The 15,864-nt window shown below is 37.6% G+C and overlaps 1 long non-coding RNA gene across 1 annotated transcript in view; it reads right to left on the bottom strand.

Moving 5' to 3' along the window:
* The window catches only part of LOC122686614, a 546,075-nt gene that overhangs the window by 344,747 nt on the left and 185,464 nt on the right, over positions 1-15,864 (bottom strand). The window contains exon 5 of the long non-coding RNA XR_006338856.1: positions 747-837. This is a non-coding gene — a long non-coding RNA (uncharacterized LOC122686614). The remainder of the gene's footprint in view (positions 1-746; positions 838-15,864) is intronic.

The following is a 15,864-nucleotide window of genomic DNA, read 5'->3' as shown; positions in this document are numbered from 1 at the left end:
TGTTTTAAATACAGCAGTGTGTACATGCCAATCCTAAATTCCCTAATGATCTCGTCCCCAGTCACCTTTCCCCTCTGGTAACAATAAAGTCATTCTCTAAGTCCGTGAGTCTGTTTCTATTTTGTAAGTAAGTCCATGTGTGCTCCTTTCAAAATTTTCCAGTTGTATGTACTATTCCATCTCAGACAACTCTTATGTTGGAAAAAATCTGATAAATGAATTTTAACTGAGATGCTAATGGCTTATAGTCTAAGATATCATCATACTGGAAAATTTTACACTAGTAGAAAGAAAATTTTACACTCTTAGAAAAAAAGCTTTAACTTACTATTATGAATCACTGGAGTATCAAGCATTGCATGAGTTTCATCTCCAAATCTGAATAATCTGCCTTGATTTGTTCAAATTAAAATTCTCTGACATTCATCAACTCCACAAATCAAACACTGTTCTAAGTCACATGCAGCCAGAAACAAATCATTTAGTAGACTACTGTTTTTTATCTAATTATTTGTGATATAGAATACACAATAACAAAACCAAAATGAAAAATTTATATAAAACTATTACCATCAGAATTATGGTAATCATGGGAAAATGACTCAAGCTGTATTTTTTTAAAGGTCTGGATCATATTTAGCTTTTTAATTTTCCCTTTCACAAGAAAACTCAGAACTATAATAAAGTAACTTTTAAAGAAATAATATATTCACATCCTTAACTAAGCATATATTCAAACACCTCACCTGGGTATAACCACTGCATGTCATGAGATTTCACTCTTTAAGCAGCCACATCCCAGACCAGCAGCAAGCAGGTAGCCTGTAATTCTTGCAACTGTTGGTAAGAAACAAAAAAAAAAATGATAAATAAACTCAAGAAGAAACTAATGGAGGAAACAGTGTCTTTTGATTTATCGAGCAGTCTTCCAAGTACCATTCAGATTAGACTTTGTACTAGGAGGGGTTTTAAATCACCCAAGGTCAAGGGTTATCTGGAAATTCCATTCTAGAAAAAGGCAGAGAGAAGCTCTCTAATTTTACCACTGGAATATACAAACTCTGGCCATCACACCTGGGTCAGGATTCTGGGAGGTGAGCCCACGGGTGAAGGAGGTGGGTCTGAGCCCTCAAAACAACAACTTATAGGAGACCAAGATAACTTTCTAGCAAAGTCAGAATTTTAAAAGTCTAAATCAAGCATCAGATTAAAGGCTTGGTCACAGAGGTGAAAACTGTACAAGACATTGGGATGGCCCTCCAACCAGTAAGATGGGAGCCAGCCAGACATGTTGGGGGAAAACCTGAGGCCCCCTGACCTGCCTCATCATAATATCCACTATTTGACTGTATGGGGTGAAGAAAGCAAGGACAGAGCAGATTTAAACAGAGGAAACACTTCCAAGCAGAAGTTGTACAGCATGAACTTTTAAGTAAAAATATTTCTGAATTAAGATATGGAGGAGGCACTAGCGGGCTAAGGTTAGGATGCCCCAAGAGATAAGAGTGAATGCTAAATTCCTGTCAACTTTGTTCAACAGATTTCAGTTCCCAAAGTGCCAAATTATTTTGGTTTCACTAAACTTAATCCCAAACGCAAACCTTCAGTTCATTAAAACAGCAATACCTAATGCTCTCTGCGGCTAATTCAGTTGGTTTCAAAACTTCAGCAGAGCCCTTTTAACAGTTTCAAGCAAATTACACATCAAAAGTGCTATCGGGGCTGCCTAGCAACAAAGATAATTGCATAACATAAACTCACTGCAAATTCTTAGTAAAGCAGATTTTTATTCAAACATAAAAGTTTTTCTCCACAGAAATATTTTTAAAGGTATAATGTGGAAATAACATATAAAATATTCCATTAGACTACCATATATATGAAAAACATATGAAAAACTTATATATGTACAAAATCAGTTTACCTCTGGAAACTGCATATTTATCACCATTAACTCATTAATAAATCTGTTTATTTTCTTCCACCCTCTGAGTGAAAGTGTTAGTTGCTCAGTCAAGTCCAACTCTTCAGACCCCATGAACTGTAGCCTTCCAGGCGCCTCTCCATGGAATTCTCCAGGCAAGAATACTGGAGCCAGTTGCCATTCCCTTTTCCAGGGGATCTTCCCAACCTAGGGATTGAACCCAAGTCTCCTGCACTGTAGGCAGATTCTTTACCAACTGAGCTACCATGGAAGCCTCAACCACCCCCTGCATGTTGTAATATGTTCCCTCATTTATGAACTAGAGATGATTTCTTCTGAAACCATGAAGATGTCTTTATTGCATCATCCATGGAAGTAAACTGTCCTGCTGGTTAGCACTACCGTCCTACTCACGGCACTGAGTTTGATAGAAAGCCTTAAAATTAGCCATGCCAGACTTTCCTCTGTCTGACTTATAGGGATGAAGAACATAGTCTGAGTTATTTTGGAAAAACATTTATTTACATGCTAAAAAAATCTACAACAGAAATCAAGAAGAGTATTCATAGCCAATGTCACTGGACTATTTTTTACACAAGAACTAGATAAATCCTACAATCTCATTAATCTTACAATCACTAATATTAATAGATAATCCTGTGGTAGCGATTATGCCTCCATAAATAACAAATATATATTAATGGTTGTTCATCATGAAAACATTAAAGTAAAAACCAAAATTTTATTATAGATTTATATAGGAATGGTTCAACTATGACTAGTTCTTGTAAGGAAACTTTAAGGATGAGGCATTTTTCCCCCTAACCTACAATCATCCCTCCAATCCACAAGTTTTTGAAATTTGATGATAAATGACTAATGCCCTATTAAGTTACTGTGCTGAACATTCATTAGTGTTCAATAAATACTGATTATAGTTCTTTTCCTCCTCAGCATATATCAATATCTAGCATTTTTATTTCTTACCATTCCCTTGAAAAATAATTATTGCAAATTAATTTATTTTATTCCACAGAGCTTCAAATACTTAAAAACCACTTTAGTAGAAAATCTGATTTTCTTTTTTAAAGTAAGCTTTAGAATGCAATGTATTGGTTTTCCTGTATACGTCATAATGACCTGTGGATTTGTTCATTCTGCCTATAATCATTTAATTATTTGTTTAAGCCAGTATGAAAGCTGCTCACTATGGTATTTTAATTTATTGCCTCAATCGGTACTAAAGAGTTACAAGATAACCTCATCCTTTCAACCTGTCATGATTGATAAAAACTTTAAGTAATCTATTAGAGAAAGGCAATGCCACACACCTGAGTAATGCTTCACATTTTCGAGCCAATTTTGATATGCAGAATTCAGAAGACAAGGTGTTAATCATCCCTGTGACATTTCAGAAATCCCCAATGACTGACAACGTTTGGTGCTTAATAAACTGAACAAGGCATTACTAAGACAATCATCAAAAAACTACCTAGACTGTGAAGGACCAATCTGATCAAGAACAGAATCACCACTTCTGGTGAAAATTCTAAGGAACTATTTTCAACTGTAATAGTGGGGGTAATAACTGGGCTTAGGGAGAAAATTGGAACTGGCTTAATATTTCAGAGCCAACCATTCGGTAGTGCTTAGAGAAACACAGCTACGGCATTCAAAAGCTATAGAATTGAAAACTGAAAAGACAAAAAGTGTCTCTACCATTCTCTAAAGTTGAAACTAAACAAAATATGAAACACAAAGTCAAAACAGATATAAGCCTGCACAAATGGAACAAAAAATTGACTTTGTTAATTCCTTGAAGAATAATGAGAAAGGAGATTTTTGTAATCAAGTGAGAATTATTTTGTTTTTTGTTTGTTTCTTTTGTTTTTTGTTTTTGGTCACTGGCATGTTTTTTCCTGCAAACACTGTGGTGTTTCTTCCTGTTATTTTTCTTCCTAGGTACATATGATTTAAGGACACTGAAGTGAGAGGAAGCAGGGTATTACAACAGTTATTATAACAGTTACCCTAGAGAGGGCTCTAGGGTAAGAGCTTTCTTACTCTAGATTTTATTTTAAAACCTGGTTGCATCATTTCTTTCCATAAGATTTTTGGGCAAGTGTATGCTTAAGATCTTCTTATGTAGAAAACGAATAAATAACAGCACTGTATCATAATCTTGCTATGAAAATTGAGAGAAAGTACATAAAATTTTTAACATGGTAGCTACTCCATCACTGATGCTCAGAAAAAATGGTAGCTATTATAACTAATAGCACTTTGAACATGTACATGCTCAACAGAGGCTGACTGGATGGACAGATGGATGCATTGCTGAAATAACAGAGTTGGAGACAGTAGGCAAACAGCTCAGTAGGTATAGACATAAACACCTTGTTTACCATCATTTAACTGTCTGGAAAGACTGAATCCCAGAAATGTTGAACTAGAAAATCACCAGTCCAGCAAATCAATGAAAGAGAACTGGGATAACCAAGCAGGTCAATCCTTTCAGTTCTGGGTTATTTGTTAAAACTTTCAATTCATACAATGTTTTGAAATGTCATTTCATAGAAATCCCTCCACTCCTAGGAGTTTCCTCTTAGCCTCTTAATGTTGGAAATTTCAAATCTAAAAATCTATGAGACTGATAATGATAAGTGTCTCATGTTCATCACAAAGCACTGACAGGTAGGTATTATTATCTCTATTTCTTAAGAAATTTAGAGTCAGAAGCTTTTGATACCTTGTCCCAACCCCATATCTAGCAAATGGTAGAGCCAGGACTCAAACCTGGGTTTTAAATTGCATTTTAGTGCGGTTGTATTCAATACCTACTATGTGTGTGGTGCTGTTTAGATACTATGGATACAAAGGTAAACAATATGCCACAGCTCCCCTCAAATGGTTTATGAGTTAATATTTTTTAAAAAAGAGAAATATACTCAAAACCACACTAAGTAGCTTATGAAAACTGTGGATTCTGGGTCCCACCCAGAGTTCTGATTCAGCAAGAATGGGATACAGGCCAGGAATCTGCACTTTTAAGAGGTCTTCCTGGGGTCATTCTCTCAGACCACACCTTGCTGTTGTTCAGTCACCAAGTCATGTCTGACTCTTCATGATCCCATGGGCTGCATCAAGCAGCCCCAGTCCCTCACCACCTCCCAGAGGTGGTGTCCAAGTTCACAGTTCGAAAGCATCAAATCTTTGGCGCTCTGCCTTCTTTATGGTCCAGCTCTCACAACAGTACGTGACTACTAGAAAAACCATAGCCTTGACTATATGGACTTAGAGACCACACCTAGAGAAAGGTTATAATAGAGACAAGTCTAGGAACAGAAAGGGACACTTCCTCGGATGATGGCTCCTGAACTGAGGGTTGAAGGACCAGTGGAAGTTACCTAAACACAGAGTAGGGAAGAAGAGTGAAGCATTTAGATGGAAAAACAGAATTGATCAAGGTTTTGAGAGATGAAACTCAACACTGGGAAAATACAGCAGTTAAAGTAAGTGAAGCCGCTCAGTTGTGTCTGATTCTTTGCGACCCCATGGACTATAGCCCACCAGTCTTCTCTGTCCATGGGATTCCCCAGGCAAGAATACTGGAGTGGGGTTGCCATTTCCTTCTCCAAGGGATCTTCCCGACCCAGGGATCAAACTGCAAGCAGACTCCCACACTGCAGAAGACTCTTCACCGTCTGAGCCACCAGGGAAGCTCCATGGCAGTTAAGTGTAACTAAATTAAAAGGGGGTAAAGGGGAAAGGATTTAGAGAAAATAAATACAAATCCTTAGGGATCAAGGTCCCATGGGAGCAAGATCCAGAGTTAGAGAATGTGCAGAAGGCCACGGCCGCCCCAGGTGGACCTGAAGCAAATGAGCAAGAGACGTAGGTTGCTTCCTCCCAAACTTCTCTGAATCTCAGATTGTGCTATAGAGAGAGTTGTACTAGTTAATTCTGAAAAATAATATTTCCCTTGGAATGACCTGTTTCAGTTAAAATCTGTCTCTAAGGAGGATCTGAGCCAAGTTAGTAGCAGGTTTCTACATACAAAACACATATTTCAAAATGAAACAGTGAATCTTCAAATTTCACTTAAGTCAATACAAGTTAGAAAGCTAAGGAAAGTGCAGTAAGGCGAGACCCAATTAGTATCTCTTAATCTTCTGTGCTTTGCTTTACCAAATTTGAAGTCTTTCCTCTCAGGTATGCAGAGCAGATGTCAAATCGTTATGACAGGCCTTGTGATGCTTAGAGGCCTCCTACATCTAAACCATTATCAATATTCCCTGGGTTCTGTGTAGTAAGAGTTGGCCTTTTAGACTGAGTCTTCTCCATTTCAGCCACGGGGAATGACATTTGTTCTCCACAGTCTTTGGTTTGAAGAAAGTGGGTATAATAGGATGAACATAACCAGATGGATAAGAAAAATGACACAAAAACATGCAAGCTTGTAATGAGGCATAGTTATTGATCGTTAGAGAAAGACATCTGTCCGACCTAAAAAGTCAAAGAGATAGAGTGGCTCAATTCCAGCAATCAGGGAGACAAAGAAGCAGCACATTTCATCTGCAGCCAAAGTTAGATTGCTCTATCAGCCACGAGGGTGCTTCCATTATGTCCCACTCCTGCAGGAAAGGGCTAGGATAGGAGAAGCCAGGAATCAGAAGAAATAACTTCACAGATAGTTGTTCCTATTTCTCATGGTATTTCCCAGAGGGACATCACTGGCTTTTACTTTTTCCTGGACAATTCTTTCATTTGCAAGCTTTTCTCATTTACTCAAACATATTTGTTATCCCTGGCCCCTGCATACTAAATGCCAAAAGTGAGCCCAAAACTCTCCCTAGTGAGGATGAAATTCCCTTGAGGAGAACCACTGAGTAGATCTTGGAACCCTTGGAGAGGATCTTTGAGGTCATCAAGGTTTCACATTTCTATTTTGTCGATAAAGAAAGTGAACTCCATTCCAGATTTTATTAAGTAGGGACAAGCCTAGAACCTGATTTTCATGACTCTCAGGTAAACACTTATCCCCTATATCCGGGTGCTGCCAGATTTTGAAATGGTTCCTTACTTTCCCACTGACATCTCTTATTTACACCATCTAAAACTTCTCTCTTGACCACAAGGAAAATGCAGATTTCTGACAACTTCTCTCTATGGCAACATGTGCTGGCCTACTTTATTTCTTGAACTTAAAGTATTGGCTAGAACTGAAGCCGATAGGCAAAACTAGGCTTAGAGCTATGGGAAAACCCAGACATCTTCAGATGGAAAGTGTAGGCAAGATTAATGGATCTTATCCTCATGAAATTTCAGAGTAAGGATAAAAAAAAGAACTGAAAAGCTTCCCAAGAAAAAGGTGAAAAACAAATTTCTTTAAAGAAATAATAATCAGATTGACACCATAATTTTCATCAGAAACATTGGATCCTAGTACTAATAGCTGGTAAGCATTGCTATCAAGTAGGTAAAGAAACAAAATCTTCAAACTGAAGGGAGGAAGGTGGCAGTGTTAATTTTTGAAACTAGAATTTTGTATCACTCAAAAAGGAGATAAAATGCATGCACATATGAATATATATTCAGGCATCTATGCAATAAAATGCTTATATGACATACAAAACAATCACCTCAATTTTTTTCCACTAAAAAAGTGAGAAGTATAAGAAAGACGTTCAGTCCAGTTCAGTCACTCAGTTGTCTCTGACTCTTTGTGACCCCATGGACTGCAGAATGCGAGGCTTCCCTGTCCATCACCAACTCCTCGAGCTTACTCAAACTCATGTCCATTGAGTCAGTAATGCCCTCCAACCATCTCACCCTCTGTCGGCCCCTTCTCCTCCTGCCTTCAATCTTTCCCAGCATTAGGGTCTTTTCAAATGAGTCAGTTCTTCACATCAGGTGGCCAAAGTTTCAATTTCAGAGTTTCAATTTCAGCATTAGTCCTTCCAATGAATGAATATTCAGGACTGATTTCCTTTAGGATGGACAGGTCGGATCTCCTTGCAGTCCAAGGGACTCTCAAGAGTCTTCTCCAACACCACAGTTCAAATGCATCAATTTTTCAGTGCTCAGCTTTCTTTCTAGTCCAACTCTCACATCCATACATGACTACGGGAAAAACCATAGCCTTTGTTGGCTATGGATGGACCTTTGTTGGCAAAGTAATGTCTCTGCTTTTTAATATGCTATCTAGGTTGGTCATAACTTTTCTTCCAAAGAGCAAGAGTCTTTTAAATTCATGGCTGCAGCCACAATCTGCAGTGATTTTGGAGCCCCCCAAAATAAAGTCTGTCACTGTTTCCATTGTTTTCCCATCTGTTTGCCATGAAGTGATGGGACCAGATGCCATGATCTAAGTTTTCTGAATGTTGAGCTTTAAGCCAACTTTTTCACTCTCCTCTTTCATTTTCATCAAGAGGCTCTTTAGTTCTTCTTCACTTTCTGCCATAAGGATGGTGTCATCTGAGGCTATTGATATTTCTCCCAGCAATCCTGATTCCAGCTTGTGATTCATCCAGCCCAGCGTTTCTCATGATGTACTCTGCATATAAGTTAAATAAGCAGGGTGACAATATACAGCCTTGAAATACTCCTTTCCCAATTTGGAACCAGTCTGTTGTTCCTTGTCCAGTTCTAACTGTTGCTTCCTGACCTGCATACAGATTTCTCAAGAGGCAGGTCAGGTGTTCTGGTATTCCTATCAACAAAAGAGTCCAAAATGCAGTACTTGGATGCAATCTCAAAAACGACAGAATGATCTCTGTTCGTTTCCAAGGCAAACCATTCAATATTACAATAATCCAAGTCTATGCCCCAACCAGTAATGCTGAAGAAGCTGAAGCTGAATGGTTCTATGAAGACCTACAAGACCTTATAGAACTAACACCCAAAAAAGATGTCCTTTTCATTACAGGGAAAGTGAAAGTGAAATTGCTGAGTCGTGTCCAACTCTTGGCAACCTCATGGACTGTAGCCTACCAGGCTCCTCCATCCATGGGATTTTCCAGGCAAGAGTACTAGAGTGGGTTGCCATTTCCTTCTCCATCATTATATGGAACTGGAATGCAAAAGTAGGAAGTCAAGAAATACCTGGAGTAACAGGCAAATTTGGCCTTGGACTATACAATGAAGCAGGGCAAAGGCTAATAGAATTTTGCCAAGAGAATGCACTGCTCATAGCAAACACCCTCTTCCAAACACACAAGAGAAGACTCTACACAAGGACATCACCAGATGGTCAATACCGAAAACAGATTGACTATATTCTTTGCAGCCAAAGATGGAGAAGCTCTATACAGTCAGCAAAAACAAGACCAGGAGCTGACTGTAGCTCAGATCATGAACTGCTTATTGCCAAATTCAGACTTAAATTGAAGAAAGTAGGGAAAACCACTAGACCATTCAGGTATGACCTAAATCAAATCCCATATGACTATACAGTGGAAGTGACAAATAGATTCAAGGGATTAGATCTGATAGACAGAGAGCCTGAGGAACTATGGAGAGGGGTTTGTGACATTGTAGAGGAGGCAGGAATCAAGACCATCCCCAAGAAAAAGAAATGCAAAAAGGCAAAACTGTTTTCTGAGGAGGCCTTACAAATAGCTCTGAAAAGAAGAGAAGTGAAAGGCAAAGGAGAAAAGGAAAGATATACCCATTTGAATGCAGAGTTTCAAAGAATAGCAAGGAGAGATAAGAAAACCTTCCTTAGTAATCAATGCAAAGAAATAGAGGAAAACAATATAATGGGAAAGACTAGTGATCTCTTCAAGAAAATTAGAGATACCAAGGGAACATTTCATGCAAAGATGGGCAAAATAAAGGACAGAATGGTATGGACCTTACAGAAGCAGAAGATATTAAGAAGAGGTGGCAAGAATACACAGAAGAACTATACAAAAGTAATTCGTCCAGGCCCAGAGAATCACGATGGTGTGTTCACTTACCTAGAGCTAGACATCCTGGAATGCGAAGTCTATTGGACCTTCAGAAGCATCACTACGAACAAAGCTACAGGAGGTGATGGAATTCCAGTTGAGCTATTTCAAATCCTGAAAGATGATGCTGTGAAAGTGCTGCACTCAATATGCCAGCAAATTTGGAAAACTCAGCAGAGGCCACAGGACTGGAAAAGGTCAGTTTTCATTCCAATCCCAAAGAAAGGCAATGCCAAAGAATGCTCAAACTATGGCAAAATTGCACTTATCTCACATGCTAGCAACGTAATGCTCAAAATCCTTCAAGCCAGGCTTCAAAAGGACGTGAACCTTGATCTTCCAGATGTTCAAGCTGGATTTCGAAAAGGCAGAGGAACAAGAGATCAAATTGCCAACATCCGTTGTATCATCAAAAAAACAAGAGAGTTCCAGAAAAACATCTACTTCTGCTTTATTGACTACATCAAAGCCTCTGACTGTGTGGATCACAACAAACTGTGGAAAAGAAAGACATTAGTTTTTTTAATATAGTGAAACTAACTCAATTTAAAATAATGTAATTCCTGGTGTGCCAGCTAACTGCAGCACACACAGAATCCACTAGCCATGTGCATGAAAGATGTTGGAAAGCTCAGTGCAGGAAGACCACACCTAAGTGAGCAGACGGGGTGACCTCTGGGTTTGGTCATTCACAAATGGCGACCCAGTCCACCTCTAAAGCAGATTATGCATACAGTCACAGAGGTGCACAAATTTAATTTAATTCTTGAAACTTTTGATGGTTTGAACTTCCTTCCCAGAAAACTTAAATGACAGTGGCCTAAATAATATAGGGATTCATATTTTCCTCATAAAATAATAACCCAACATGAATGGACCTTAAGGTCATTGAATTAAGTGAAATAAATCAGAGAAAGATGAATACTATAAGATCTCACTTGCGCATGGAATCTAAAAAAGTCAAATACTAGAGGCAGGTACTAGAAATGGGGGAAATTTTGGTTACAAGATGAGTAAGTTCTGGGGATCTAATGTACAGCATGGTGAGTATAGTTTACAATACTGTTTTACATGCTTGAAAGTTGCTGAGAGAGTAGATCTTAAATGTTCTCACTACAAAAAAAAAAAGGTCACCATGCGATTTTTGACTGAAGCATTAACTAATGGTACTACTAGTACCATTTCACAGTATATATGCATCAAATCAACACGTTTTACACCTTAAACTCATAATTTTATATGTCAGTTATATCTCAGTAAAGCTGGGGTCGGGGGTGGGCGGGGGGAGAACATTCAAGCCCTAGGAATGACATAAGCAACAGGAGTCAGGTAAGCAGACTCCACAGACAGAGTAGAAATCAGAGCAGCAGTTCTCAGCCTGTGGGCCTCGGGCCTGAGGCTAAGCAGATCTTACAAGAGGGCTGTAAGTCAAGGTATCAGACTCCTGGCAGCAGACTAAATAGCACCCTTACACATAAATACTACGACTGTCATTCAAATGTATTAGGTTCCATTGTGATTAGATAAATTCGTATGAATTTAAAAGAACTAGTAAATTCATTTTCAGTATCTAATCTTACATTTTCTCAATTAGTAAGTATTAAAATACAAATTCTCCATATCAAGAAGTGTATAGGTTTGTTTTTTTTTTATGGTTAAAGTGAGAATTTCATACTTTAAAAGTTTGGAACTATTGTGTTAATAAATATTGGAGGTTTCATTCTCTGACAATGGAGTTTTAAACAAAAGGATGGGGGAGGCAGTGTATATGAAGCAGCCCAACCACCATTGACAGTTGAAGACATTTTTTTTCTAACTAATATTTGGATTAAAGAGAAAATCAAATACAACATTTTGGAAAAATGTATTAAAAGGTTACGTATTAAAACCTCTAAACTTTGAAGCTTTTTCCAGGAAATACAAAGTATTAAAGTCGATGTAAAAAGAAGGGGATGACAGAGGATGAGATGGTTGGATGGCATCACTGACTCAATGGACATGAGTTTGACCAAGCTCTGGGAGATGGTGATGGACAGGGAAGCCTGATGTGCTGCCGTCCGTGAGGTCACAAAGAGCTGGACACGACTCAACCACTGAACAACAACAACAATGTGGTCTTTAAATATAGACAACACTGGAAAAGTTGATAAGTAGTTGTATGCTAGAAGGAATCTCTCTCAAAGAATAGATAATTATTGTCATATTTAAACTATTCCAGAAAATTGAAAAATATTTTTTCAAGACTAACATAACCCAGATACCCAAACTGAACAAAAACAAAGTAAAGCATAATCTACTTATGACTTAAGGATACCAAACAAATATACAGTACTCTAAGCATTAATATATTAAATTCAGCCTTCTATTAAATATTAATTCACAACGATTAAGTAGGGCTTATTTCAGGATGTCTTAGTATTAGGAAAATCTACATGAACAGATTAAAGGGGAAAAACTCATAGATCATTTTGAAATATGACAAAAAACATTTAGTAAATTTCACCTCACTTTCATGATGGAGGAATTATATCTTAATACTAATTGACTGGGAAAATACAGGGTAAGACACCATAAATGAATTAAATAACACTTTCAAATGAATTTGACTTTCCTTAATTATAGTAGCTAATGTGATAATGGGTGACTGGCAGAAGCCTTCAGTAAACTACACAGTGAAACATTAGAAAGGTTGCTATTAGTTTGTAGAGTAAAATAAGATGTTGTGTGTATCCAAAATTGTGCTGGAGTAAAAAAAAAAAATCCCAATCCCAGTTCCTTACAACTATGTAGGTCTACTTTTCACACTTCATGACAGTCCCTTGTCAATTCCGACTTTGTCCAACATGGTATATTTGACTTCAAAACTCCACCTCTTTGTTATCCGTCAGAGAGATATTCCACACATGCACAAAGATATTTGTGTACATATGTTCACTGAAAACCCAAAACCCATCACTAGCAGAACAGTTTTCAAAATTATGGTAAATCCCTACTATGAATCAAGAAAACTTATCTTCATGAATTAAAGAGCTCTATGAATGATTAAGGAAAAGTTATACAAGGATACATAGGAAACACTAGAGGTCATCTCTGGGCAGATTGTAGAATAGGGGAATTATGATTGAGATGTTCTCTTTTCTTATTTTATACTTCTATACTGTTTGAACATGCTGTATAATAGTCATACACTATTAATATATACTTATATTTCCTTTTCTTCTTAATTTCAAATATACCTCAAGTATACTACTGTATACTTACTATGATGGCTTTATCAAGTTCTTATGTTTCTGGGACATTGTATTTTGGGGTTTTATTTTTATTTGTGGGGTTTTTTTTTGGTTTATTATTTGTCATACAAAAGTTTAAAACAAATAATACCTTTGTAGGTTATATTCTCTACTATTATATTATAACCCTCTATACCCCAATTAATTCCTTGAGATTTGGATTCCACATTCTAGAAAATTTTAGTATCATTCCTGTTTTCATTTTGTTTGCATTTGCTGAGTGTGTTTTGCCTCTTGTTTCCTTTGTACTCTTTTTTAGTTATTGTGGTGTGTTTCTCCCAGATCTTACAGTGCCTTGATTTTAAAAGTATAACTGAAGCCAGAAAGTTCATGGATTCAATGAAACTCTGAAACAATGATATATGGTTCAAACAAGTTCTTTGAAAAGCTACATGCTTAGCTAGCCATAATGTCTTATTGGACAGATAAGGTAAGCGTCAAAGAAATTTTACATACTTGTTCCCTTTAAATTTAAAGTAAATGTATACCCATCATTTAACTTGCCATTTTAAAGCTGAATTTCTCTGTCAGCCTGTTTTCTAAGGAAGGAAAAGAGCTTTCCTAATATGTAAGGGTTTGTTTTAAGAGTTCGAAGAATTGTTGATTTGTAAAGTTGACACAAAACTGCTTTCTATAGGAAACTATTTAAACTGTTTACAGTATAAGATTATGTGTGTTCTATGATGTGGTAAACCACAGCTGTCATAGGAGATTAACCTTAACTACCAGTTATATCTCACTGTGATCTCAACAACTAGAGCTAATTAATTCTACTTCTTTAAGGGACTGTGCAGGTTTCCTGAACACAAAACATAAAAATATTTTCTTCTTATATAAACTACCTTTAATAAAATACAAGTGACTAACAGATTAAAAGACAAGAAAAAAAAAATCTCAATTTGCCATGTCAGTAAGACTAGTATGATTGAAAAAAATGTAACATGTTTATCTTATGGGTTATTTTCAGAGAAACTGCAAAAGATGGAGACTGACAATCATGAAAAAAAAATTCCACAGATAGATCTAAACCTCTTTCACCTTGAGACTCACATCTGCTGCCAGGATAACTGGGCTGGAAGGAGTTCAAAAACTGTCTACCATACTTAGCAAAAATTTTTATCCCCAAAGAAACTGAGGACTTATTACTCTGAGTATGTCTCCAAGAGCAAGATAAAATGGTGAGCTAAGTCTCTCTCATAGTCCAAGCACCATGAAAGACACTGGAATATAGCAGTGACACGTGTAAACACTGCCCTCCTGAACTTACAGTTTAATATTGTTGTTTAATCACTAAGCCATGTCTGACTCTTTTGCGACCCCATGGACTGAAGACTGCCAGGCTCCTCTATCCATGGGCTTTTCCACACAAGAATACTAGAGTGGGAAGCCATCTCCTTCCCCAGGAGATCTTCCCAACCCAACGATCGAATCCACATCTCCTGCATTGGCAGGCAGATTCTTTACCACTGAGCCACCAGGGAAGCCTTACAGATTAATCTGTTAATACTTGCCTGTTACCCTGCTCTTGCTGCTCAATTTGGTACCATTAGCCACACGTAGACATTTAAAGTTAAATTTAATAAAATTTAAAATCAGTCATGCTAGCCATATTTCAAGTGCTAATGTACAACATGATGACTATAGTTAACACTAAAATATATTTAAAAGTTGTTGACAGAGTAGATCCTAAGAGGTCTCATTACAAAAGAAAGAGACTTTTTTCTTTTTTGTTGTTTGTTTTCTGTTTTTGTATCTATATGAGATGGTGGATGTAACTAAACTTACTGGGGTAACTATTTCACAATATATACCTTAAACTTACTTACACAGTACTGTGTCAATTATATCTCAATAAAACTAGAGAAAAACAAATTTAGGACTTAATTGGAGGTAATTTGTATCTATGAGGTAAAAAGAAGGGAAAGGGAAAATCTACCTATGAGGTATGAGGTAAAAGGAAAGGAAAGGGAAAATCCATTTCTTTGCTGTCTCTTTGTAAATTCTGAGACATTTAATACTGAAACAGATCATGTAACTCTTGCTCAGCATCACCATCCCATGGTTATGGAGGAGGCCACATTATATCTATACCCTTGCTAGAGCTATGAAAGAATTTCAGTATATTTAAAAGCACAATACCTTGCATATGAGAATTGCACAATAAATATTTGGACAGTCCCTGAGAGGTGCCTATAATCCCTGAATTAGTACAAGCTGCCAGTAATCTTTTTCTTTCTGAGCCTAGGTGATCTCACTAGCCAGCACTTTACAAGAATCTGTCTGTCCAAGACCACAGATGCTCTTCGTCTTTTTTTATTACTACACCAGGCCATGCAAAATGAGCACAAGCCTTCTCTCCTCTGTGTTACACTTAGGTAAGGTGGGAGGACCGGCACAGCAGGGTTGCTGGGTCCTCTCCCCTAACCCATATGCCTTGTCACCGAGTCTGAGTCTGGCTATACAGCCAGGACTCACAGGAAAGCTCCCCTGGCAGGGCGGGGCCTTCGCCATTGCATCTTGCAACGTGACCTCTACTGCTCAACTCCTATCCTCATCTCCCAGCTCCCATTCTGAGACCCACCTAGTCTGTCTAACGTCAACGTGGGTCAAGTTTTACTTTTCCTCAGGAGGCTCCTCACCCAGTGTAAGTCTGACGTTGACTGTATCCTGTAACTGCTGGTCAGTTGTGATGTAGCTC

This window comes from Cervus elaphus, chromosome 30 (genome assembly GCF_910594005.1).
Source record: "Cervus elaphus chromosome 30, mCerEla1.1, whole genome shotgun sequence".
Lineage (NCBI taxonomy): Eukaryota > Metazoa > Chordata > Mammalia > Artiodactyla > Cervidae > Cervus > Cervus elaphus.
Note: the sequence above shows the minus strand (reverse complement) of the source record. Positions and strands in the feature narration are given on the sequence as shown.